Consider the following 25,557-nt stretch of genomic DNA (forward strand, 5'->3'; position numbering starts at 1 on the left):
TAACTTTAACTTGTCTATAAAAGTGAATGTGTGCAATTGAGCATGCAAAGTGTCAACGTTTGACGCCTATTAGTAAACATAAACTATCAGGGAGATGCAGTTTCTATAAAATTATAAAATTATATTTTCTGCATGACAATGGCGATGTTTGGCGGAAATATATTAAGGCAGTCTTTACTGCTAGGTGCAGACAGTGCAATTTATTGACAGTTTCACCGCTTGGAATAAAATTTTGCTTATTAATTTTTATGTGTATGTTGTTATTAAAATTTTTAATAGTGTAATAAACCTGAAATTTATGAAAGCGTTTAATTTTATAGCTAGCGAAATAGTTTTGTAAATATATTTGCCATCAATCCAGTTTAGATTGATTGGAAATTTTTGCAGAATGCAATAATAATATGCATATATAAAAAAATATAGCAAAATATTAAAATTTTCTCCTTAAAGGGCCACAGTAGTATTGCTGTACATGCGATAAAACTGGTAACAGTGCAATAGGAGCAGCGAAACTGTTGACTCGCTGTTAGCTGTACTGCAAACGCACTCAACATGCCCATAACTTCTCTAACAGGAGCATTCGCTGCCAGTCTATAATTAATGTCGCAGCAGCCGCCAGCGTCGACACAGCTCAGTCAAAATTCCGAACAGCTGCGTCTGAGCGTTGCCGCTTGCGCGCTCTTGGAAACTCTCGCTGCCATAAGTGCGCTCATAACTTGTTTTTATTGTTTTATATGCGGTTTTAATTCTCAACCAAAATGTAACTGCTGTTGAGAGAGTGAGTAACAGTTAAAATGCAACAACAAAGCATAGGTTCTCCACAAAAACAACCACCATTTGTAAGCGACATCGTTCAGCGATCAGTGTAACGACGATCGCCAACGACAATGATACACTGTAGCATTTGATTGGCTCGATTAACACAATCAGAGCACCGTTATTACAAGCGTAGCGCGACAGCTAAAACAACAACAATAAGCGATAAGCAAAAAAGAAGTACACTTTATAAGCGTAACGACGTCGTCAGTTGTTGGTGGAGAGGAGGAGCAGCAAATGAGTTGTTTGACGATGACGACGCTGATGTGCGCTTATTTATCGTTGGTTTTGTCACACACTTACATTGTGCCTGTCATTGAGCGTGTAACTGACTGCCAGCACAAAAAGCGGGAAGCATTACATAGCTCAAAATAATAGCAGAACATTAGTGTAACGCTCCAGGCAAAAGCGGGATAGTATAATTTGCTATGTGAGCTTAGTTGTTGTACATTGCGGTTTTGGCGCTTAAAACTTGTAATTTTAATTATTTATTGTTGTTGTATACATTGTGCTGTTATTTGAGAACGACGTTGCTCGAACGTTTTTTGCTAGAGTTAGCCTTTTAGGATTTTTAGGGTAATTGAGCCATTAGTTACTCAAAAGAAAGGTTTTTCTCAACTGCTGTTACTCGCCTCTTGAAAATTGTAGACTTTTGTGCCCGGTTTACTTAAGACTGGCTGATAAAAAAGCCGTCGGCTTTTTCAAAATATTTTTAAAAACCAAAAGTAATATATAAATAGCAGTAAATTAAACCACTCAAGTATGAAAATATTATTTTGGGGCTCAAAATATAAAGAGAAGCGTATAAATATAAAAAAATTCACACATTCAAGCACTCCAACAACGCGATCACCGTTGTTAAGCTGTCGATCAATTTGCCACTCAGCTGCTCTGCCTCAACCCGCCACACCATTTTCCCTCATACAACCCTGCACTACACAAATCCCTATATTGATCGTTCGCTGTCTTCCTATTTAACACACAAACGCCACACACACGCACACACATCAACATTCACTGAAGAGTGAGTGAGCACGCCTGCCTTTATAGAAACTGTCACTGTGCTCTTAGCGTCACACTCTCTATCTCTTTCTTGCACACACAAAACTGTATAGCTGTATAGACGCTGTGCACTTACAGTTACTTTGTTGTCTGTGTTGTTGCTTTGGTTATTCACTCTGTCCACTGACGCTGAAAGTTTATTGCCATCTCAGGTGATCTTATTTACTTTGGCGCACATACTCACATACATACATACAAACAGCCGAGTGTGTGTGCTCACATTTGTGTTCTCATTTCATTGACCAATGCAGAGCAGTAACTCACTAACACATAGACACATGAGTTTAACGCTGTTATATTGTATATTAAATATTTACTTCCTTTGCTTGTTGTTGCTTTTGTTTGCGTTTTATTGTTGCCGTTTTTTGTGTTTTTTTGTTACTGTTGTTGTATTTGCTATTGCGCTGCAAAAACATTGTAGCACTTTGAGTAGTTGTATTCGTGATGGCTTGTTGGAATTAGACGGCTGGAGGCGTGGTTTCCTAATGTAGATATATAAAGCAGTATATATAATATATAAAATTGTACGGATGTGTGAGTTATTTTTACATACACACTTACATACACTATTACATGCTTGTATGTTTTGGCGTTTAGAGTTATAACTTCAATGTGAACCATTGCTTGGGGTTCGGCTATTGATGTGGGCAATTAGCGTGTTTGATGCGAATCCAATTTGATGCGTAAATTATGAAATTTTGCAATTTGTTTCCAAAAAAATATGTTTATAAGTTTGGTTGTTATTTTTCGAAATTTTTTGCTTATTTTATACATATATAAACAAAATCTACCGTTAAATGGAGGTTTAATTTCGAGTTTTCCTTTGAAAATTTCACAAAATCTTTTGTAAATATGTATCTCGTTATTAAAAAGCTTAAATAAATATTAAATTTTTGCTATGAAAAAAAAATTTTGAATATAGGCCGTTTTTTGCTCGAGAAACCTCATGTAAGCCCTTAAACCGTTTAAACAAAATTAAATTTTTTTTTAAAATTTTGGTCGTTTGGCGTGTAAAAATTTGAAAAAAGTTTGATTGCAATTGGATTATTTGACTCCGAGCAGCAAATTTGAAAAATACAGTTTTAAGAAAAACACTCTTTAGGATAAACAGTTGATTGAATTGAGCGGTTGCAATATAGTAGGCGGTAACTCAAAAACTATTTAAGATATCAGTTTAACGTTAGTATGATATTTTTAAAGGTATAATCTATTGAAATTTGATTGCTTTTTTAATTTAACAGTAAATGTGCTCCTTAAAGGCGCTTTTAATATATAAACCAAATTCTTTTGTTGACTGCTCATTTGTGTGGCTATACAATTTATTTAGAGAGTTAGCTTTAAAATACTACTCAGATTTGTAAATTGATACAGTAACATTATTAAATATTGCTTTGACTTTAAGTGACTCTAGTTTGAAGTTTAGCAGAAATAAGAGAAAACCTACCCAAGCGACATCGCTTCGCTCTATGTGTTCTTAAAAAGTTTCTAGAAGATCCGACGTTACCGAACCAAATTTTGTTCAGCGATGAGGCCCACTTCTGGCTCAATGGGTATGTAAGCAAGCAAAATTACCGCATTTTGGATGAAACCTAAGAAGATTCAAGAGCTGCCATTTCATCCAGAAAAATAAAAACGGTTTGGTGTGCTTTGTGGGCCGATGGAATCATCGGTTAATATTTCTTCGAAACTGATACCGGTGAGAACCTAATCGTCAATGGCGACTGTTATCGCGCCATGATAAACGAATATTTGATGCCCGAAATTGAAGCTCGTGATCTCGTCATATGGTTTCAACAAGACGGCGTCACTTCCCACACATCGCATCAATCAATGGTTTTATTGAGAGACACTTCGGTGAATAGATAATTTCACGTTTTGGGTCGGTCGATTGGCCATCAAGATTGTGTGATGTAACACTGTTAGACTTTTTCGTGTGGGGATATGTGTTCAGAAGTTGGAGACAAACATGAGGCATGTCATTCGCCATTTACCAGTCGAAATGCTTGAACGAGTCATCGAAAACTGGGCTCAACGAATGGTTCATCTGAGCCGTAGCCGCGGCCAACATCTGAAAGAGATAATTTAAGAAAAATAAATGCCGAAGAACGTTCTTTCGAATGATAATAAATCTTCCAATTTAAATTTGAGTTTTCTGTGTTTTTTCTTTAAAAAAGTAGGGAACCTCAAAATGGATCAACCTATATATGCATGTATGTTTGTATCCACAATTGAAAGTACTTAAAATATTTTTAAAAATATTGTTGTTATTATTTGTACGAATTCTATCGATTTTAAATTAGTGTGAGAAGAAGGAAACTATTTTCCATTTAGATACATATGTAGATACATACTTATGTACGTAGCACACAAGCATATGCACATCTTTATATACCAATATAATAATCAACAATTCTAACTGCGTAACGAAACGACTTTGCGCATGCGCTCTGGCCTGCCGCTATCAAACGTCTTTCCTCTTTCGACATTCCCTACATACAACATAAATGTACAACAACAATAATAACGCAGTTACACTGTTGTGTGGTTAAATGCGATTAACAGTAAATTAGCTATGCTTTAGAGACAACGTGGCACAAACGAGCGGCTTAAGTACACAGTGGCAGTAACAGCAAAAGTAACAATAACAAAAGCAACAAAAACAACAACAACTACACTGGTCCATGCTTATAAGGCAACCCTTTCAACAAATAATAAGTCTATGCCATTTATGAAAGGGTTTCACAACAACAACAGCAACACAGCCAACTCAATATGTATGCATACCTAAAGTGCAAACAGTAGGACATTTATGGGTGTATCCTTGAAAACATACACAGCGCAAATGAAACGTAACGCACTATAAGTCTGCCACAACACAAATTGGATTAGCTTTTGTGGAATTTATGTGAAGTCAGAGCACAAAAGTCAATGTAACAATAATAACGGTGCGGTTGGAGGTAAAGACAGTTCGAGTTTCTTTGAATTATTTGAAAGAAGTATGTTGGTATAGTGGGTTTGGCAGTTTGAGCAAAGGTTTGGCGTTGTAGGTGAGGGAAAAGTGGGCGTCGAATGCGACACTGATATTGTAGCTACGCCCAGCTAAATTAGATTTTAGGAATTCTTAAAGAATTTTTAGTAATTTCTAATGAAAGTCAATATGTTCAATACAAAAGTATATTTGAAAACAAATGTCTTGTATATATGAAACTGAATTGGAATATGTGGATAAGCTTCCGAATATAAAAAAAGATTTAAAATATATTTTAAAGAAATTTATAGAACTTCCTGTATGCTAAGTTCTATAAATATATAAATAATTAAAAAATTTCGTATGGTCAACAGCACCAAAATATTAAGATAAAAAGAAAAATTCTAAACTTATAAAAAGGGATTCCTAAAAGTCTTCGAGCTTGTTCTTGAAATATAAAATAACATTTTGTGCGTACTGTTTAGGTCAGAGGTAATTTCATATTTGGAAAAATAGTAGTTGCCAATATAATAAATTATCTGCAATCAATGCTCATTTTTGCACCACAACCGAACCTTCACACTTCTTATGCTTAAATGCCGAAATGACCGGCTTTTTCGGAACTAAAACAAATCATTGCCAAAACTAATTTTTCTTAATTTGAAGCGTATTCAAGCATTTCCAGCTTGCTGCCAAAAGACAGCGCAAAAAGAAAACACATGTCTGCAAAACCATTTTCTTATTGTCACCAAGCAACTCAGCGGCGTTCATAGCATACTTCTGTCTTGCAACTGCCAAAACTAAACGATCCGATTGATTGATTGATTGTTGAATGTCTGCTGTGATTACCTTACTATTGACATTGTTTGTGGCACAATTTTCCATTTAAAGTGGAAATTTGCAAGTCACACCCCAAGCGGCAGCAATGAAACAAGAAGCAGAAGTAGTTGCAAACAAAAATGAATATCAACAGGAATTGTTGATAGAAGAAAAGAAACGAAGATAGAACAATGCCATGCAAGAGTTGAGGCAAAAGCAAAGCGGCACAAATCAACAAAAGTCACATACATTAGAAGGCATTAAAGTGGAAACCGCAAGAACGGAAATTCAAGCACTCAAAAGTCGTAGGGATGTTGCACGAACACACACTTATCAGTCTGCCACCACACTCGTGTTGCGACCGATGATTGTGAAAAGAAAAATCCATAACTGCTGTGTGGCATAATATTCGACGGACTTTCTGATTGCCAGCAGCGTTTGCCAATAAACACAATCAGCTAAACAATTGGTAGGGATAATCTGTTGCACAGTGGGCAATGCACGCCGACAAACGAACGCTCGTACCGTTAGAGAATATCAGCCAAATGCGTGCGGCATTTTAAAGGCGTTAGCATGAATTGCCAGAATTATTAGCATGTGGCAATGACAAGCAGTGCGACAGAAATGCCACAATGGCAACAACAATAACAAACAATCATATGCAAAGGCTCAAGCAAATGTGTGGCAAGTAAGTAGTACGTGTATGTGTGTATGACGGCTCGTGGAAGGTTAAAGGAACACGATGACCAGCCGTAAAAAGGGTAGACAAAGCAGGAAGCTATTTCAAATTGAAGCGTAAAAGTGAATGAGAACAAATAGCATATTGAGAGCGGCAAGCAAACGAACACACATATACATATATTTAATATATAAGATATATATTTATATATAATATATTATATTTAAACCAGCAGGCTATGCCAACGTTATGGAAATCGTTAGAAATGCCATTTTTATGCTTTCTGTGGCAGTAATGACAATTGTGGCAGGCAGACAAACCGCAACTGCAACGCCGCTGACCGCAATCACACTCAGCGACTATTTGTTGCTTTTCTTAACTCGTTTTGCTAGGCTTAGTATCGCCAAATGATAGGAGAGTAAGGCGTGACCGTGGAACTGGGCGGACTCTAGCGTGATGTTAACTGATACATATATAAAGACATGCTCAATATTGTTGAAATATGGTGATAAGTGGGGTGTGATTTCAGTCCGATTGCGATCATTTTCATACTGTAATTTATATAGTTCTGCCATAGATTCCATTAATCAGTAGTAACACGCACAGTTTCTGTTGTTACTTTTGAAGCGGCTCGAACCATAGATTTTTTGAGACTCTCCAAATTTCTGTGGGGTTTTAAATAGTTCCCCAACTCTGCCCACAAACTGAAGTTCAATGGATTCAAACCTGGACTTCCAGATGGTAAATCAGCTGGAGCTTTGAAAACAGGCTGCTTTTGCTTGCTTTTAAGCCACTGTTGGGTAGCTTTTGCCTTAAGTGTTGGAAGCTCCAATACTCTCCATCGAAAAGAGTATTGCTTAACTGCCCAACCATGCCTTTTAAAACATCATGACTCTACACTTTTTAACCCATTTTCACAGAGGTCGAATGGTGTAACGGCTTTGCAGGAGACTCCTCACCAAACCATAACAGCAGCTGGATGTTGCGCGTTGTAAAAAGATGACCAAGTGACCGACGGCTTTCCTGTAGAGATGATCTCGAATAAGTCTAGATATTGATCTGGTTGCCATATCCATTTAATTTAATAAAATTTTCTGTTTTCTAAGGGATTTCCGCATTCGCTGTTATGGCTGAATTAGTTCGAACCACGCGAGGATGACTCTCTTTATTTCAAAAACTGTAGACGTTTCGAAAAAAAGTTTGGAATACCCGTTAAGAAACATACTGAAACTATTAAGTTTTTGTTGAAGTAGTAAAAATTGTAAATATTTGATCATTTATTTCTTTTAAAATGATAAAAGCATAGATTATATTTATTGTTTCCACTTCAAATAGGAAAAAATGTGAACCACACATTCTTACATTCTTTCGTATCTCAATATCTGTGGCATCTGACAGCCATACTCTCGCGCACATGTACAATTGTGACAAGGCGATTGAAATGAGTATGCTTTGTTTTACTGTTTTCGCGAAATGAAATCAGTTTACGGCGGCCAAGCCTAAATCAATGAAAATAATGATGAAATTGAAAGGAGAAAATGGCATAAAAATCCATAGGAGCAGTCGCAACAACAACAAAAAACAAAGTGCTGTTTTGTAATTTTTTGCAAATTTATTACTTACAACGCTAAATGATGTTAAATTGTGACAAAGGCAACAACAAAACAACAGCAGCAGCAACAACAACAGCGACATTAATAAAAGCTTGTGAACATCAGTCAAGTTGTTTAGTGTGCGTCTCGTAGGCTTTCAGCCTTCGAACTGTACACTCTGCCAGCCATGTCATGCAGCCAGTCATTCACTCACTCAATTGTTGATTTGTTTGTCGCCTGCAGGCAAATGACGTTCGTTGCTTAAGTCTTTTGTTTCACTGACACGTTTCGAACATTTTAACGAGTAACTGCTCTGATTGTTACTGCTTGCTTGCTGGCTGGCTTACTTGTTGTGCGTCCCGCTTTTTGCGTGCTTGATTTCACAGCTTACACACACTTACACATATGCACAGCGAGTTACGCGTGTGTGATTATATTGATGTTTATTGCAAGTAAATTAAGTAGCGAAAAATTGACACGTCGCGTACGCACTGCTCGTTTCAGACGCGTCGCTGCGTGCCACACGTACATAGCGGTTCGACAACAGTAGCAACAACAACAACAACTATAACAATAGTGGCAACAGCAGCAGGCAACCATCTCTGCCATTTGTAAGACAGTGTAAACGTAAGAAAATTTTGTTGTTGTTACTGTTGTTTTTATTGACGCATGGGTGTGGCGCAAAAATTACAATAATTTAACCATATAATATTAATGGTATAAATTACAAGAGCAATACTCATCGAATATGAAAATGAGGTTAGCTTTTGTTGCCGACCTAACCACTGTTCACAGTTCATTGTATTCAAACTGCAACAACAATAAAGAATGTGGCATTAAAATCAAAGCGATATCTTTTTGTTTAAATAATGGAAGAGGCAGCATTCCATTAAATTAAAATGGTTTTGACTGATTGTGTAAAACATTTAGAAGATATCGAACAAAACGATAAGTGCTTGAAGCAAAGCTTAAGGCTTAAAGCGTCCCAATGCCACTCCGCTCTTACAACAATCGAGTCTAAGGTATTGTAGCGGTCCCTTTTGTTTATTAGCGAAAGCTGTCAACTCGGCAGCATTCCTCAAAATTATCTGGGGAATGTTTACAAGAACAAAGGCGGCCACACGGGGTGTCAGCTGTGAATCTATGGAGGTGAGCTACTGATTCATAACTGACAAAATATCGGCTGCTGCATTAAAGTTCTCACCTCTACAACTAAAAAAATCTTTATGCATGATGTTATGGTTAAATAATTGAGACCTAGCGTCCTGTTTTGAGGAAGAAGAGCTTCGAAGCTTCGTTTAAATATCTTCGTAGAAATATCTTCTACAACAATATCTACTAATCTTAACTGAATTGCAATTAATGTTGAACCAGTTGGAGAGTCTCCGTTTTTAACTGAGAAAAGCACTTCAAACCTCCTCAGAAATATTTTTGTTGGCATAATTGAAATCGAATGTTAGGTTGATAATAAATATTTGCCACTAAAAATATCAACTCACACAAATATTGCGATGTTTGTAAAAAGTTTAAAACATAAAAATATCTGCGCCAGAATAATAAAAATTTATCGAAACTTTGTGAGTAAGACACTTTGCAAAGCTGCAAGTAAGTATACACACACACCAATACATAAATGCATAAGCAACAATAATGACATCCACGAAAAATAAAAAAAGTTAACAAGCTTGCAACTTCGACGGTAAAAATAAACACGAATACAAATATTTTCAAAACAAAATCATTGCCAACTCAATGCTAAAAAGCAACTGGATATTAGTTCTGGGTCATAACAACAACTGTTAACTGAATTTTATTGACAACAACTCATAGCTGCATTCGCCAGCAGAAGCGGCAAAGAAATATGAGAACACCATGCAACCAAATCAGCTGCAAAAAAACAATAATTCGTGTAGTTATAAATAGCTGCAGCAATAATAGCAACAATCAACCAACAACCATCAAGCCAGCGCTGGTATTAAAAATATATTTTGTCTATAAAGTCATGAATGAGTTATAAACTGCATAAATGAATGGAGAAGTTGTAAACAGATGAGTAAGTGTATATATGTATGTATGTACATATATTGCTAATGGGATTGTCTTACAGTGAGTGCCTTGAAGTTTTATTTCTTGCAACAGCGCGAACGTTATGGAAATGTAGGTAATTTGTCCTGTTTAACAATCTTTTCAACGCTTCTTCATAATTTCTGTGTAAGAATATCGAAAGGAAAAAGTTTAATACTAAGCCAATTTTACTACTCACTTCCAAATATATGCATATTGACTAACAAATAGTCGAGATTTGATAGTTGGTTCGACTATTTTAGAATTTTTTTTCATTATTTTTGCCTCCAATTTCAGCAAATACCCTGATAACAATTATTTTATTTCTCTCAGAGGATAGCTCCACTGATGTATAGAGGATTTGATGCTCTTTGATTTCAACGACGTATTTTCTTAAGAATGCTTAGTTATTGTTAAAATGTTAAGAATAATTCTATAAGGTTAGCATTAAACCCCACGTGTTCAGTTTTCAAATACTTAGATATTTTCTCAGTACTTCATCCTTCCTGCTGCTAATAGGTAAGCCAACATAAAATTTTCTTACTTTTGAGCAATCTGTTTACATTTGCATGATATTTTTAGTTCATGCGTTCTCGTTGGCTTTTACTTCTCTGAACTCCCTTAAATTCTTCAAAAAATACGGATTGCTCACCTTTTTACTATATACGATCGTGAAATTCAAGGAGGAACTTTTATGTTGATCTAATTTTGATCAGTCTTACCATACCTTTTCTTCTTCTGTGAATATTAGAATTTAATTGGTGGAAGTTTTATAAAAGATAAAATATATTTGTAAGGAAATTAATGAGCACTTCAAATGCTAAATGCTAGCTGACAAAAGTAATCTTAAGTGGCACACCTAGTGTGAAATTAAAAAAAAATCGACTTTTTTTGAGGATTCGATTCTCTTAAACAGGATATATTAAGTTTGTCTCGTTTGTTTCTCGTGGAATGAAAAACGGACAAATGAACAGTTTCTTCTAATCAGACGTACAGACAGAGGGACATGGCTAAATCGACTCAGCTCATCATATATTTATAAATTTTTTTGGGTTTTCTTCTTGGTGTTAGAAACCTCCCAGCAAACTGAAAAGGGTATAAAAAATATATACAAGTATATTGAAAATATAGAAGATTAGTTGAGCTCAAAATATACTTTAGTAACTATGAGAGACTCAGATGTGAAAGCATCACAGGTAAAGTAGAAATTAAAGGCAAAGCTTTAATATATGAACAAAATGACTAATGCTTGTTATAAATTAACTGTACAAATACTTGCATTATACTTTCGTTATTTCATTGCTTACTACAAATATTAGCCATATTAGAGCTATGATTGTATATTAGCAAAAATAAGTTAAACTAAAAATTGTCTCCATTTAAAAGTGCTTATTGCAGCAGCAGCACGATTTGGTGTTATACGTTTTTATTTTTTCTTAGATATTGTTTTGCATTATTAAAATAGACTGCCAGTAAATGAGCGCAGCTAATCTCTAATATAATTTTTATAATTTTACAACTGCGCAACGCAAAGGTTACGTACTCATTTATTATTATTTTCACCTTATAAATGTATGTATATTTATATAATCGCCGCTGGCGTGGAGATAAAGTTTATTATATTTTATTAAAAAGATGACAGTCAAAAGGTTTCGAGAAGCTGCATAACACCTGCTGTTGCTGGAGAACCTGGAAAAATAAATGAGTATTACTGAACTAACTGATGGCTAGATGAAGTAGATGTGCACAGCAGCAATAAAGGCAAATATACAAACACACAAATACACAAGCATACATTCGAACCAATCGTGGGGTGGTCAGGTGTTGAAATAAGTTATATACTCGTAAGACCATAAAGTAGCAGCATGTGCTACCAACACAGCCGTGGCAGCGCTAAAAATATAAATACGTTTTAGAAAAATCACTTGGAAAAATAATAAACGGCACTGCGCACTTTTGACGACCTCGTGCATTAGTCATTGGCGGATGCGCAAAGGCCAACGCGTGCAAAAGCCAAAGGGGTTGTATAGTGTGGCGGCAGAGAGTATGGTGTAGAAATTGTGTTGAGGCAGGTAGCGGGGTGGAGCTTCTTTGTTATTTGAACTGACATCGATTAAGAATAGCAAAAACCACGATAATTCTTAGAGAAACAAAATATTTTTCGATACTAATTTTTAGGCAAAAAATTATGAGAAAAAAAAAATTATTTTATTATTTTTTTATAGAAAAAAGTTTCTATAAATAATATAATAAAGTAAATTAAATTTGTATATAGGAATCTTTTGTCATGTTTTTTTCAAAATACTTTAAGAAGCATACAAATTTTGAAGAAATTTTGAGAAAAAATTAATTAAATGTATTTTTCTTTAGAAAATTAGAAAAGAAAAACATACATTTTTAATAAACAGTTAGAGAAAAAATAAAATATTTCTGTTTCTAAAAAGTCATAAAAAGTTAATTTTTTAAACACCAATGTTTAGACAATTTTTTTGTTTGAAGAAAAAAATATTTTGAATATTTTTTATAATTTTAGGTAAAAAAAATTGTATAAATATAATTGATTGATTGTATAAATATAATTTTTTTCATTAAAATATTATTACTACGCAATTTCGTCAAAAAAAAAAATCTTTTAGTTTATCTCAAAATATTTGTCATTGCATTAATTTTTTCCGAAGTAATGTCTTTGGGTCAAGTTTGCCAGCTTTGCCATTGACCTGTTTACAGTAGACCGCCATCAGCCTTACATTTAGATGTTGTTAGCGGATTTCCTAGTTATTGTTGTTGCTTGCTTTTCTTGCTTGCGCACAATACTTGCGTTGTTTTTGTACTCACCACTATGGCCACTTCGCGTTTTCCCAAGCTTACGGCCACATTCTGACACTGGATAAATTGAAAAATATTTTCATTTTATGACTAACGCGTCCAAAACTAACAACAACAATAATATCCGTACGAATAACAAGCAATGCCATCATAGTTAGAATATAGCCATTGCCAGCATACTCGACTGTGAACTGTTAGTTTGCAAACGGTGGGGAAAAAAAGTTATGATTTATGTAGCAAAACGCCTCTTTCCAACACCTCTCTTTCTCACACCCCACAAGCACGAGTGCACGCCGCCCATTGCGGTGTCCGTTAGCGGTGGGGCTGGCTGAGTTCATTCTTAACTTACTCAGCGGTGGTAGTTGTTGCAACTACAACAAAAATAAGAATAATAGTAAATTCTCCCATCGCTCGCAAACACATTCATATATACCCACCAAGCAGCGTCAGTCTACGAGCTGTCAGCACAATAAGGAGTTTTAGCGTGTGGTGCTGTAAAGCGACAGCATTGATTGTTAGTTGGCAATTGAGCTTGTCAACAAGCGCATCATTGATGGTGGTCGAAATGTAACCCAGTTAACAGAAATCAGATGAACTGAAAATTTGTTTTGGACTTCAATTTTTTGCTTAGCTGATGCCATATATTATATATACATAAATTATAATTTTTTTTAGAAGATTATTAAAAACTAATAGCGATTATAAACTGATAAGACATTCCAGAATTATGTTATATTTTTGGATCAAACTGACGATAGACTTTACAGAATCCAGCTACTCGCTGTCAACTTTGGGTTATAATTAGACTGCAATCTTGAGACAATTTTTAAGATTTTTAATAAGTTCTTAAATAACTTCATCCGCAGATGTTCCACGTACAGTCACGGAAAGAAGTTCTCAATATTATTTTATTAACGAAATGGGAGTACAATGAGCATAATGTTGGCTTAAGACTGACCGCTTGTGGTCAGGCACTCTTTCGACTTTCCATTTTAGGTAACTAACCAATAAAGTGGATTATATTAAGTCACTCAGTAGTAAGAGAATACTCAAGAGCTCTAAAAAATTGCATTATTTTGACAATTTATTCTGAGAGAAGGAAAAATGTGTGTTTTTTCAGATAGGTATGGTATGCATTTTTTCATATTTTTCATAATTTGATTTTTGCCTAATTTGATTTTTGGCTTATGAACTAAGCTTTAGTATCACCTGTTTCTAGATTGCGCTGTGTAGATTGTTTTAAAAATATATTATCAATATACAAATCGTAAGATGCGCCTAAATTTTGTTTCTTTAAGATTAGAGCAAACTAATTCGGAAAAATATTTATAAAGCTTATATCAACTAAACAAACATTTTCTTTTGGCTTACTGTGCACCACATATTTGCTTGCCGCATACAACTTGTGGCATGTGGCAAGCGCAATACCATGCGGTAAGCTCGTAAAGAACACAATCACATTATTTGCTGTAATTCGCATTCGAACTTTTTCTTATATTTTTGCAGTCAAGCTAGTAAATTTATAATTTTTTTGCGCACATTCATTAGAATTCCACGTACATTTATTTGAATTTGTGCAATTTTTAATTTTAGATTAGATGAGTTCAAGAGTCACGGTTTATGCCAATGCTGCTGCCACAGCTGCAGCCATCTCCAACCGGCAGGTAGACAGGTAGGCAACTGCTGCTGCTTGCACCGTTGTTGTTGCAACAATAATTCTTGCGCTGCTGCTTCTTCTTGCTGTGGCTTACACATGCTGCCGCTGCTGCTGATTCATTAATACGATTTTATGCGCGTTTTTACAACTTAAACACGCTGGGAAACTATTGGTGCGATATTCCATCGAAGTGACTGACTACGCGAACGAGTGGTTTTTCAACTGAAGTGGACATTATTCATAGGTCACCGGCAAGCGCAGCAGTACTGGCAGCTAGTACAAGTACCGCTAGCGCTGCCAACACTGACGACAGCACTGATAATAGCAAATGGCAACATTGACAACCATAGTTGCGCGTACAGCTGCAGCTGTGTTGCTAATGCCACTTGGCATATAATTGTAATTATTTCATTATTCTATTATTATTGGCATTCGTATTTTTTATTTACTAATTATTATTAATATTATATAGTTGTTGGTATTCGTAGAGTAAATTATTTCTAGTCTAGCAAAGTCATGCAAATTTTTATAATTTTTATGACAGAACGTGCATAGTTGCCACCAATTAGTCTGTAGTCCCGCTTTAAGTATGAGTACCATACATCATAGATGGGAGTAGGTAGTGTGTCATAGTTTAACTTTAATTCTCAAAACAACAAATAAATTTTTGTGCTGAAAAAAGTATTTAATTTATCTTTGTGAGTATATTGTTGCTCTATTGCAAATTAATATGAAATGTAAATTTAATTTGGTTAAAGGTTTAGGCAAATTGTTTGCTAGACTCAAGTCCTCATAAGAGCCTTCGGTGCAACAAAATATAATAGAGAAGAAAGTGCACATTTTATTTGTAAGCAGCCATTTCTTTATGATCCCTTCTGTCATAGTCCATGATGGACTGGGTGTAGGGACGGGGATATACTTCGAAGATCTTTATATCTCTCTATTTTTCCGTCTACCGAACTTAGTTAGCATCTTCCAAGCGGAAGTACTAGACATAGAGAAGGCCTGTGGAGTTCTACTGAACAACTACGGGGGGATACAGAAAGCGACCATTTACACAGGCAGCAAGTCAACTTTTTAAAGAAAAAATCTCAATGTGTAATTCATAGATAAGTTCAGATGAATCGTAAGCTCATATTAGCTCGTTATAAGCTCTCTGTAGTGAAATACAAAATTAGCCAGGAAACATTAGAATTTAAAACCAAAATTCCTGATTATCAAAAAATAATAAGAAAAGCTACAGAATTTAATTTTTTTTGGAAAGTTTGGTTACAAAAGGAAAACGAATAGTTCCGCGAAACAATATTTTCTCAATAAACTAAGGGGGGATCAAATTCCAAGAAAATTTGATAGCAGAGAATATAAACTGAATTAGACTGTAATGAGTCTCTTTCAAGTTACTATAAAAAATTATATATCTCACAGTTAACATGTGACAATTTATATCTCGACGAATATCGAAAGAGAAAATTTTCAGTCATTTGTTGTGAAAAACAACTGTAAAACAGTTAACTGCCTTGCTTTTCTGAATACAATTCCTCAAACAGCTTTTCTGAGGACTTCATCTCTTCACCAGTAACCTTCCTATATAATATCTACGATATTATCTAAATATTATCTGGTATTGGGTTTTTTTGCAAAATTACATCTAAGATCTATAGGACTAAATTGACGAATGACGCTAAGCAATATAAATATTGAAAAGTAGATGAAAACTCCAAAAGATTGGTTTTGTGGATACTTTTGCTTTGCCTTATTCATATTTCACTTCCAGTCTCTTCCATAAAGTCAGCTTTATTTTGCCGAACAAGATTTCTTTATTGTGACTTCAAAATATTAAAGCGGCTAAGATGTAAGCTTTAAAAAAAAAACCAACAACTTATGTATATATCAGACCTACTGTAAATATTTTGATAGCAAATGAATTATATGACAAAAGACACTATTATAATATAAGTTAAAGCCAACAAGGTTGACGCTGAGTTAAAAATAATATTCATAAAGTATTTATAAACCATAACTATACCAAAAACCAACAATAACCTCAAAAGTTCATATAATTGCCGACAAGGGCCTTAGCTGCTCAGCGCTTTTTACTTTTTCTCATACTACACAAAAGACTCAAGCAGCGAACTTCACTCTACTAATCCAAATTTAATGAGTTGAACTATTGTGTGTGATTTGCTGACAATTGTTAAATGCACTGCATTGTGCTTGAATATAAATTTGATATTGTTTGTGTATACTATTATTGTTGTTAGAGTTGAAATTAAAAGTGCTAACAAATTGTCTAAATTAGCAACAAAAATGGTTAGAGAAAGAAAAGTAGAAACTGGAGCAAAGCTCAGCTTTCCATAACAAATGTGAAATTGGTTTGTATTATTTCATATTTTTGGACTCTCCAGTTCTAATTTACAACAAAAAATATGAAAAGGAATTATAAATTGTGTCTATAAAAGTCTATAGCGCTCAACTGTGGGAACTTTTTTTTTTATAATAAGGTAACATATTCATATGAAATTGTTCTAAGCCATTTAATAAAATTTGAAAGCTAATTGCAATAGAATTGTAAAAAAAATATTAAAAAAGTTGTTAACGTAGAAGAAGCAAGCGCATACAATGCTCAGTTAGTACCAAACTTCTCACACATTTTACACCGAAAGCGACACGTTTTTTTCTCATTTACGTTACCATTTAACACCCGTCCAATTTGTGTCATGGCACATCATTTGAATACAGTGCAACTCTATTTACGCCGCTCAAATGGAGCATAATTTGTGCGTTCGGAATTTGAAGCTTTGAGAAAATTAGTCTACAAATAAGTCGCACCTTCTAACAATGATGTTGCCTGAACTGTTTTAACTACAACTTGTGATGCGCACACATAGTTTTAACAGAGCGTTTTATTTATAAGCGTTTATGACTTGTATGCTAAATTTCTACAAGAAAAAAATTTTATTTTATTTTTTATAAAAATTAGAATTTTATTCTTGACTTTACTGCAGTAAACGTTAATTCGAGTCTTTGTCTTCACGATATTACTAAGATCCAGTCAACTTAAAGCTGAACAAAGTAAAAAGTGAAATATTGATAAAAAAATCGGCACAGCGGGAAACGTAAAGGAGCAACTTTAACAAAAACAAATCGATAGCAGCGCCATATTTAGTCGCTCTTTCGCTTCGTGCATGTCATCATTGGTAGAAAATAGAACAATCAATTGATTTGCTGCATAATCAAGCAAAATTAATAACGAACTAATTTATCACTGTCACTCTGGGACGCGCCAATGTGACACACAACAACCGGCTGATCAGTGGCTGGTCGATGGATGACCAATTATTGGCTCGAAGGCGAAACGGTGGATGCTAAAATTGGTAAGTTCCGTTTTCAATTTATATTCTTCATCATTTTCCTTTAGTTTTTGTTCTTATTTTTTGCACTGAGACAAATTTGATTTTACATTGTTTGGCGTATTGGTGTTTTAAAATTTCAATATTGGACAAAAAAAACGTCATGGGATGGGTAAATATGTTTACCATATATTTAAGGTATTTTTAATTTTGCTTTCGATTTATGCGCCGCAGTTAAGTTGTCCAATTTGGCACGCGATTTTATAGAAGATGTATTAATAACGTCACTGCTGATATATTGACTACCTTGTGACTTGCAAACGTGCCAATTCAGAACGAATTTTTTCGTTTATTTTTTATATAATCAAAAATGTTTAACTTGTTTTTTGAGTGGATATTTTGAAAAAGACTACTAGTACTATTCTGTTTTATATTCGGTGGCAGATTTATCAGTTAACTCCGGTGGGTGGAGTTAGTTGTTCTACAGGTTGATGTTACTTCGAAAATTCTTCTGAATGATAGTAGCGAGCTCTTTGAATCAATTTATTAACTAATTTCCACAAGCAAATTTTCCTATAAATTTTCTCAAGGAATAGATCCTACTACTAGTCTTCAAATAAGTTTGATTGGCGTTGCTTTTGGTGAAGTAATATTTGAATGAGTACCAGAAATCTTAAAATTATGATTGTTGTCTTATTTGCTCTCCTATTCTATACAATTTATTTTTTGTCATGACCTCAGCCCCAAGAAATACCCATGCAACTCAACTTAATCTAAACTTCACTTCTATTAAAAGACTCTGTTATTCTTTATGGACTTTCAGTAAGTTCAGTTGTTCCGGTGATAAGGCATAACGAACCGAAGAAACATTGCATCCATAATAATACTGAATTTTTCAACTCTATTACTAAATTTTCTAATATCAAACTGAAGACAGTTTTTCGAGGTATTGTAGCTACAACCTGTGGCTGTCAAATCATATTAAATTTTTGCGGAACCAAAATATGGCTAACCTTGTTAAAAAAACAAATCACGCTTGCTTCAATGAGAGCGTCTGCTTGTTAAGGGTGTGTTTTTAAATATGTTTCTTAATTTAAATAATAAGGCATCACTTAAAATAAAAACAAATAAAAAATTTTGCTAAACGAGCCTACAAACCTTGCATGGAGCCACACAACTACAGTTCTCGGACTCGCTAACGCCCAAAAATTTCATTAATTTTGTTACTAATTTTTTAATGAACCGTTAAGCCATATGCAACATATTGAATAAATTTGATTATTCGCAAAATTTATAAACAAAATATTTTTTCATATTTCTTTTACAACAACGACTGCCCAACACATTGAAAACATGAATTTAGACAAACACAAATTATGCTTTCGAAAAATGGCCTCGCAAATGTGATGTTCAACCTGTTATTTAGGCAAAGCAATATACACGAAAATATGAAAGATGCCGCACCAACATAACATATAAGGTTTTTTTTTTTTTTAATATTAAAACACAACGTTTGCTCAGCGAGGCGGTAGCTCCGTTACATAAAAACAAAAGCTTAAACAGTTAAAGAAATGAGACCAATGAAAGAATTCGCATAATACTAAATAGCATATATCTAAATTTTTGTATACATACATATATACATACATATTTATTGGTATGATGACCACAAAAATGCCGCTGTTGAAATGTGCGCATGCCAAACCAGTCGGCGATTTCGTCTAATCAAATTAATAAAATCACAATGCTAAGTTATTGTCGCTCAAAATGGTTCAACATTTTAATTTTATTTTAATTTTCTCGCTTACTCTACTCGTATTACCACTTGTTTGTGTAATCTCTCTGCTATCTGGTTTTTTATCTGTATTAGCGTAAATTATAAGTCCAGTTCGACATTTTCGTCTGTGAAATAGAGTGACGTGCGACCACTCCTTGATTTCTTTCAAGAAATATTCATAATTTTATGTTCGTCATAAATACATACATATTTATATATTTTAAATGGAGCGTAGTTTTGGTTTAATATGTAAAAATCAAAAAGTTATAGTAGCCGGAGACTTTGTATTGTGAGATAAACTGGATTATGTATTTACTATTGTTTTCGAAATTTGCCGGGTCTTTGATGTCAGATGTAACAAATTCCATACAGTCATGGTGATGCCGTTATACTTAGGGCTCATCGCACTGCTATCCATTTTACAACATTTTCACGATATTTTAAACGCACCACGTTTTTCTCTGAAGATCTGAAAAATATTTTAATATCGACTGTTTACCAATTTGACGATCGATTGTTTACTTTTATACTAACTTTAATGCCTTCTAAGTATGAACTAATTTAACTATACAATATGATGGTATGCGTAAATGATCTATAAGTTAAAGGCTTTCAAAAAGTGTATATTACATCAGCTGGATGCTTTGTTTAATATTTTTTTGCAGTTAAATAACATATTATTTAAATTTTTCATAGCCTCAACGAAAGCTGACTTGAAAACCTCGTAGAGTAGTAGATAATACTTGTATATAGAATTCACCACCTATCCACAGCAGTCGGGCTTATAAATTATATTTTTTCTTACCTGTCAATATATATATTATATACATATATAAATTTTTTTCCTTTTACTGCTATTATACAGTAGTCTCTTTAATGTGTGCGTATAATATAATTTTTTTTACAGGCGACCCGCCGTTCGCATCATCACACTGCACTTACCCACACACTTCAGTCAAACTAAATACAAGCATAAGGGCACGAAATGCCGTGTAATCAATTATTTTCAGCGTTGAAAGGATAATTAAGATGTTTGCCCTTCAAAATTACTTGCAACACTTTGGTGCACGCCCACTGCACTCAAAAATCGACAACTACAAATACAAATTACGTACAACAGAATCAATCAGTCGCAACTACAGCCAACAACACAGCGCTTTGCGTTGGTGGGGCAGTAAAATTTGTACAAAAACAACAAAAGCAAAAAAGAAACACTAAAGTAAACTGCATTAAGAAATTAAAAATGTTCGGTAAAAGGGAATAACTCAATTTGCCACACAACGTGTTTCTTGGTTGGCGGGCGGTTGGCTTTGGTGTTGACCGGCTGGCGAAATTACGGAGTGACCGACTATCCGCTCGAATGAGTGATTGGAAGAAGTTGTGGCAATGGTTGGCGCACCAACAGCTGTTGTCAAAAGGAAGTTGTGCGGACTTTTACGTCACAATGTTGATTTTATGGACTGCTCTCTGTCGACAATATTTAATTTATAGCGTGCACTTACATATTGAGAGGGAAGTCCAAACGTAAAATGTATGGTTCCTGCACGTTGTTTGTGCAACAAAGTTGTTATATTATCTTTTGTGTTAGAGGGAAGTATGAGCCTGAGAAGAATATGAGTTATGTGTTGCAATGAAAGTCTTAGAATTATTATATTTTACATATTTACAGTTAGAAAAGCTCGGAGTTTAAGTGATGCGGCATATATAAATGCCTCAAAAAGGTACTCTTAGCCATAGGCCGTATTGTGGTTTCACTTAAAGCGAATAGGGGAGAGACAATATTGTCAAACTTATATATACTATATATTTTCTTCGATATTTAGAATTGCATGCCTCGAGACGCCAGTTTTTTGTATAGATTTGATATCTATAGCTTCTGAATAATACTTTCTCAAACTCATCTGCGTTTCAACGCAATCATTTTGTTCTGCATTGAGATGTATAGTTAATTTATTTGGATTGTAAAAAATACTTTGACATTTTTTCTATGGCTTTATGATTCAAACATTACATCTGTTGACAGCATGGAGTTTATAGTGTCAAACCTTTGTCAACCATGGAATATGCTCCGCCGATGGTTACAGAAGACTTATTTTCAAGAATAAATAACAGTTTATTTTCATGTATACGATTATACTATAAGTTCACCAGCTGACTATTTTTCAGCTGTTTAAAATCAGAGTTCAGACGAGTAGTAAACTAAGCAGGGAGAAACTAATTTTTATACGAAAATAAACAAAAAAATGTTTTCTAATTTGTTCTTAAAATCAATTCATATTGTAGTACATTTTAATCTTTGGCACATTGCAGCCACACGCCAACAATTAGCCACACAAATGTGCCACAAATCCCCAAAATTATTCGCATGAGTCAATTGTGAAGAATTCTCGCTTTGTAAAAGAGATTATATATGTGAAATATTAAAAAAATAATTCTTAACCTTGTTGTCTACATAACTGAAGTGCTGCTTAGTAAAATAGATATTTTTATTTGGCTACAAATGCATACTTTTTTGTCGGCTAAGCTGTGTAAAGACCAGACTTGTGCGTATTAGCAGAAATGTTATTGTGCAAGTGCAAAGTGGCATGCAAAATTGGCTGCAAGCGACTAAAAGAGCTGTAAAGTGAAACAATTGAAAGGAAAACTGGCAAAAAATTAACAAAAACAACGACAATTCATACACGTTAATTTAGCAGTATGCATATGCATACAAGGGCTTAAAGGCCACACAAACGCATTGAGGCGCATGCACACACACATGTGCACATGTGAGCACTGCCAACAAGGCAAATACATGTGTTCTGCTAATTTTTCGACCATCATTGCCGCTGTACAAAAGTCAGATATGCAGGCAAATATTTTTGGAACAATTTGTTTGTACTTCTATATTTGCATATGTGTTTGCTTATACATGTTACATGCCCTGCAGGATTTGTGAACCAGCATTCACTAACACTAATTACCCTTGCATTCATATCCACTTCACTTTCCTGCAGGGCAACAACACAAACCTCAACCCCACAAACAGCTCTTATAAGTACCCAATAAGCCTCATCACATGTCACTTTGCTGCTTTCAACAAATAGAGCCATCGCAAATGTATGCGTTTGCTTATGAAAATATTTTTCATATTTTACAAAATTTCCCATTTTTGATAAGCGTTATTTAGATCCACAAAATAAATATGTTTAAACCACAGACACGCATAATACCTACCATCGACCAAAAGCGGCAAATAAAAGTGAGCAAATCCAAAGACTTTCATGATTGAGCCGTCGGCGCGGCGACGTGCTACACGTGCTTGAATGCAGCTCAGTGTTGTTGTCATTGTCACGAAAATTTCCCAACAAAAGCCATAACATATGTTGCATATTTATTTTTGCCAACACCAGCAACAACATAAATGGTCGCCGATTAACGTATGCGGTCAAAGGCTAATAACTGTCGAAAAGCAGCCGAAGAGCCGAAGATGGCCACTCGGCACGCATAAAATATCCTTTATATATGTTTGTATTAGTTACCTGTGTGCATACGCTGTGAACCGTAGTTTCCCAAACAATTTTCATGCTCAATTTGTATACGAAAACAAGGCGAAAGAATAGCAATGAATATGAAGAAAGGCAATTGCAGCTCGTTGCGCCACTTACACACGCATTAAAAGTAAATAAATATTTTCCCAATATTAGAGACTATTTGCGAGCTAATAGTAAAATATTACACATTGTGTGTGCCGAATGACTTGCAACTCTATTAGCCAGCATGAAATACTTGTATATATTTTCTTAGACGATTCTCTTGTCTTCTTTAATATGAATCCTTGCGCCTGCGTTAGACTTGCTAGTCAAATTGATGGACTTACTGCTTCACTAGGCAACTCCTGCTGTTACACTTCTTGCCATTCCACATTCACATTAATTATCAAATGCAAGTGTATGTATGCTTATTACACGTAAAATTTGGGCCGTAGCTCATGCGTTATTAGCGCTGACTTCTTCAATTGCTTACTGTTTTTATTTTCTCTCGGTTATTAAGCGTCTATTATTAGGCTTTCAACATTTAATTGCTTAGAAATTTATGGTATGTGTATCCTGGCGTCAGTTGGCCTTTGGTGGTAAGTGTTGCATGATTGTTCGCCCTTTCCCAGCGCCACGGTCAACGCTGTAGGTCTCGCTTACTCAAGGAAACATCTGTTTAATACTTCGCTTGTGCGATTAATTTAATTTAGTAAGTTTCTATAGTCCTATACTATATGTATTGGCTTAGTTTGAGAAAATATGTGTTAGAAATAAATTCAAATACTTAATTTTATTTTTGAAGCCAAGTTTAAAAATGTTCTTAAAAAATTAAAAAATGTAAATTTCAATATATTGTATCTTCAAAAAACTTCAAAATGTTAATTCCTTTTAATGCGAAATTTTTTACCAGAACAATTATATGAAACATTTGCTTGATTGAAAGTAAGCTGATCTTAATTTTAAATAAATTTTGATCACTCAAAAATTGGATTTAATTCATCTTTCTACCAAAATATGTTAAAATATTTTACTGAATATATAAAAATTCCGAAATTTCTGTTAAAAAGTAGCAGCTAGGTTTCTTATATGCTTTCCACCCATTTTTGATCTAAAATCACAAACATGTGTTATACTCAGTTAAAAAAAATATTTTGAGTTGTTGTTTGAATGTTTAAACCATGTGACAACTTTAAAAAATTAAATAGTTTGTCTTGGTTTGCTTGATTTCGAAGATATATCGGTGCTGATTACCTAGATCTGCTTAGCGTGGGAATATTGTACAATATATAGAGCTCGATCGGAAGTAATAGTAAGATATTTTTATGGAGCAAATCCTGATGTGTTATATGTATAAGCAAAAATTAACTATTACCTTACTAGAACAAATTATTTTTACGACATAAATTTTACATCAGAAACAAGTTCGTTTTCTAAGTCTTTTGAGCCAAATTAATTGAAATAACTCAAGTTTATATAGAAGCTAGTAATCTTGCTGAATTGCTAAAAAAAGTGCGTGAACTTATTGATTTTTATGCAAATTTTACTAGAATAATGTTGGCTGAGGAGCTAAGTATGAGTAAAAACATTATTTGGAGAGTTTTATTGAAGATTTGGGTAAAATTAAGGCCTGTGTGCGTGCACATGCATTAAATGAAGACCAAAAACGTAAAAGAGTTCTTGATGAAAAAACGGAATTTTCTCAACAGCCTTTCTCTGTATTCGCCTGAACTTTTCTCTTTTTACTATTAACTATTTCTAACACTGAAAGTTAACATGAAAAGAGCACTTTATTATGTATTCCAGATGGGTGCTGAAGAATATTCCTACAAATTATATTAAAAATCAATGCGTGGTTGATTGTTCCAAATACTGTATTGAGTCAGATGGAACCTATAATATTTTTCTTATATAATATATTAAGCATTATGTATTCTATATCCAAAAAGTGCCGTTAATTCTTGAACACACCGTGTAAATACAAATTTTTCCTCCATTCAATCATATATTTCCTTGCTTATCACTTTATCTCTGATTCCAATATACGTTTTTACTGAAGAATTTCCTAAACATTAAACACACGTCTATAAAAGTACATTGAATCATTGGGACTTTTCGCGCTAAAAAAATTTCACACTCTGCTTCACATTAAATGCATTAAATTGCAAAAATAATAACAGTAGTAATGTTCGTTTCCATATAACTAATATTTATATTTTTTATAGTCCTAAAGGTAATCTGCATGTAAATCACATAGTTTCCTTTCATGTGAATCACATTTATTTAAGCTGTTAACAAAAGTGCATGGCTATTTTATTGAACATCTTACGGAACTTGTATTTATTATTATTAAATTGATTTCATTTTGCAATCTGTGGCTTATGTGTATGTGTTTCTCTGTCGAGGCAATCGATATGTGGTTAAAACTGACGCAA

This window comes from Bactrocera oleae, chromosome 6 (genome assembly GCF_042242935.1).
Source record: "Bactrocera oleae isolate idBacOlea1 chromosome 6, idBacOlea1, whole genome shotgun sequence".
NCBI classification, from domain to species: domain Eukaryota; kingdom Metazoa; phylum Arthropoda; class Insecta; order Diptera; family Tephritidae; genus Bactrocera; species Bactrocera oleae.